Below are 3,414 nucleotides of genomic sequence, written 5' to 3'. Positions count from 1 at the left end.
ATAAAAATTTTAAAAAGTAGAAAGTTATAAGATAAACCTCAATTTACTCTTTTTAACATTGTCCTAATTTTCCTCCCTCCCTCCTTCCCTTCCTTTCCTCCCCTCCCTCCCTCCCCTCCCTTTTTTCCTTCCTTCTTCCCTTCATTTCTTCTTACCTTTTTTTATTTATCTTTTTTCTGTCTTTCCTTAAACACAAATTTACTATGCAGGGACCCTACTATGTGCAAGGCCCTGTATTTGCATGAGAAGGAAACCCACATATTCCTCATTATATATTCTATAAGTTTAGAGCATGAGATGTTAATACCCTTGAGGGAGGGTGATGTTGAGGATAGAGGGAGACAGACCTACTCAAAACCAACTTATATGAAAACTTCCTTCTTTAAACTCCTCCTCCAGGGTAACTGATATTCTTTTGGAAGGCCTCTCCCTTTTGTTGAGATAAACAGAGTGTATTTCTACATTAATATCATCCTGCTTAACTTTATGACTAGATTGGGTTTTATGAAATTTTCCATTTTATGTTTGTTTTAGACAAGGTAGCAAAAGAACAGTAGTAAATAAAGCCATTGCAATTGGTCTTTATGTGTCAAGGGTTTTGTGAAATTTTCCATTTTATGTTTGTTTTAGACAAGGTAGCAAAAGAACAGTAGTAAATAAAGCCATTGCAACTGGTCTTTATGTGTCAAGAGCTATGATGTGAATTCATTCTATCAACATTGAAGAAACCATTTTTGAGGAGCACTTCATATGAAGACCAGGGCAGTTCAGAAATTAATAAGCCACTGTCCTTTTTTGTCCTGGAGGAAATCCTAGGTAGGTGGAGAAGGACTTGTAAATAGATAATCACAATTAAAATCAGTAGACTGTGATGATATGATGCGAATGATGACAGACGTATATACCCGAGGCAGAAGAGGTCTCAGAAAGGGATTGGATAAATCTGATTATAAGAAAGAAGAGTGATAGGGTCACAGGTCACACAATATTTGAGGTAGAGCAATGGTTTCCTGCTAAGTCTGAACACTTCATTACCAGGCAGAGCCTAAGTGAGTGGACTAAACATCACAAAGGAAATTAAAGTAGTTTCAAAATCCTCTGGGGCACCTGGCATTTCCATCCTTTTATAGGGAAAATTGATATTTTTGTATCCTTATCCTAAGGCCATGCTTTTAGAAATATATAACCATTAAAAATCATTTTTTTAACTATAAGATTTGGACACTTCACCAGGAAAAAGGAAAAGGAGATCTTGGGATGTGACACAGTGACAACAAATGTTTCCAATAATCTCATGGTTGAAGGTGGGGGAGGGTCGGTGGTTCTGGAACTGGGTTGGCTACAAAATTGTCCTGAATTTTGATAAGGGGGCAGGGCTTTTATATTTCAGCGTTGGACTAGTCACTGGATAAATGATGTGCCTGGGAAGGGGTTATGATGTTATGTTAGGTGGATTTCTTCATCCGAGAGCCAGCCATCTCTTGAGAGAAACTCAAATGCAAGCTATGACCTGTCAATGCTTCTTTCATCTTGAGGGAATGAGCCTTTCATCCTTGAATTGGGACCGGGGTCTGGTAGCACATCTCCCTATCACAGTTCTTTGACAATTTTATCAAAGTGTGATGGGAATCCAGATGTGTATTTCAGCCCATAATTACGCAGCAGGTGACCTGGTAAAAGTTCTAGCATGGACCATCACAATGCTGGCTCGAATAGGCATGGAGCTGTGGTTATAGCCACTTTCTCCTGGCATTGACTGCAAGAGCTAAAGGAGGCTGTTCCCAAACATCTCCAGGGTCTATTGTTTCATAGTTGCAACAGGAAATAATGACTGGTTAATAATCTGAAGCAGAGGTCAGTGAGGAGGCAGGCCTCGGGGCTTGGGAGACAGGCTTAGCTCCGTGAAGTCATTCAAGGACCCAAACTCCTTCCATCCTGTAACTCTATCCGCTTCAAGATCCTCAGAGCTTTCTTTCTCCTTGCCCCCACCCCCTCCCACCATCAATGGAAAGGAACAGGTGCTCCTAAAGACCAGCTTTGGACATGGCTCCCAACACTTCTGTTCACATTGGCCATAAATCAGTTTCCCGGATTCACCTGAGCTGAATAAGAGAATCTAGAATAGTATTCCAGCGGTTTGCCCATGAAGGAAAGTAGAAACCAATATTTGTACACACAAGTGGTCTCTGCCAAACAGTGGAAAGACTTCAGGAAGATTTGGGTTCATGTGCCCGTTGTGACATAATTAGCTATGTACCATAGGACCAATTGTCTAACTTTTCTGAGCTTCATTTTTCTCACCTGTAAAATGATGACTACTGTACCATCCTCAACAGATTGTTGGAAAAAATCGAATGGGTGAATTTAATTTCACAGAAAGAATTTTCCTTTTCCCATTCTTTTTAAGCTCTGTACAAATGTGGTCTCACTAATGTTCAGAGTTATCCAACCAGGTGTGAGAGCTGGTAGCCTACCTGAATGTTAGTTGCTATAGAGAGGATTCTTGCAGGAGGTGGTAGATGGGCCTCATTGACCTCAAAAGTCCTTCAACTCTGTAGGAACCTCTGAAATATTCATTAAACACACACCAGGTTGAGCCAGAGTCAGACTGGGCATTTATACTGGAACCAGACGCTGGCGTGTGCTCAGTAACCAGAGCTTTTCTTTTCTTCTGGAACTAAGTCTTCTCAGCGGAATATCGACATCTGTAAAGCTTTCTGACTTGACTTTTCATTTCTCCTCTTTGCAGAACTGTGCTTGTCTTGGCCTTTTCATCTCGACATTTAACAGAGAAGAATTTCAATTGTTTGCAGTCAATCCCACAGTGCTTTTCCAATTTCCCTTTATTTTCTTTGGGATTTTCAAGAAACCTCACGTGCCCTACATAATTCAGTTATGATTCCAGAGGAGCTTGGTGCCTCAAAGTGACAGATGATTTTTAAAAATATTTCAACACCTGTGTATAAGAAACAGCATCGTGTTAAGAATCAAGAGGCCAGAGCTAGATGCCAGGCCCTGCCATTAATTACCTGTGTGACCTTCATTAAGTAATTGGTGCCTTTCTCAACTGAATAAAGAGGGTGAGCTGGATCAGTGGTTTATAAATTATGTTCTGTGGAATTCTGGGGTTTCTTGGAGATATTTCCAGGGATCGGGGGTGGCAAAGAGAAACATTTGTCCTGCTCAACTCTGCTTTTCATTTAGTGGAGTTCTGGTAACACCTCACTGACAAAAAGATTTCACTAATATATGTATTTTTTAAATCACTCAATTTAGATGATCTCTGAGAGTCAATTGTGCTTCTACTTTCTTGAATACTGTGATTTGACTGATGAATATGTGTGTGTGTTTTTTTAAATATATTGTGATATGAGAAACTGGCAAAATCCTCAGTATTAGAGGAATCCAGGTTAA

The sequence above is a fragment of the Mirounga leonina genome, unplaced genomic scaffold, assembly GCF_011800145.1.
Source record: "Mirounga leonina isolate KUSES-001 unplaced genomic scaffold, KU_Mleo_1.0 Mir_129, whole genome shotgun sequence".
NCBI classification, from domain to species: domain Eukaryota; kingdom Metazoa; phylum Chordata; class Mammalia; order Carnivora; family Phocidae; genus Mirounga; species Mirounga leonina.
This window is presented reverse-complemented; position numbering follows the sequence as displayed.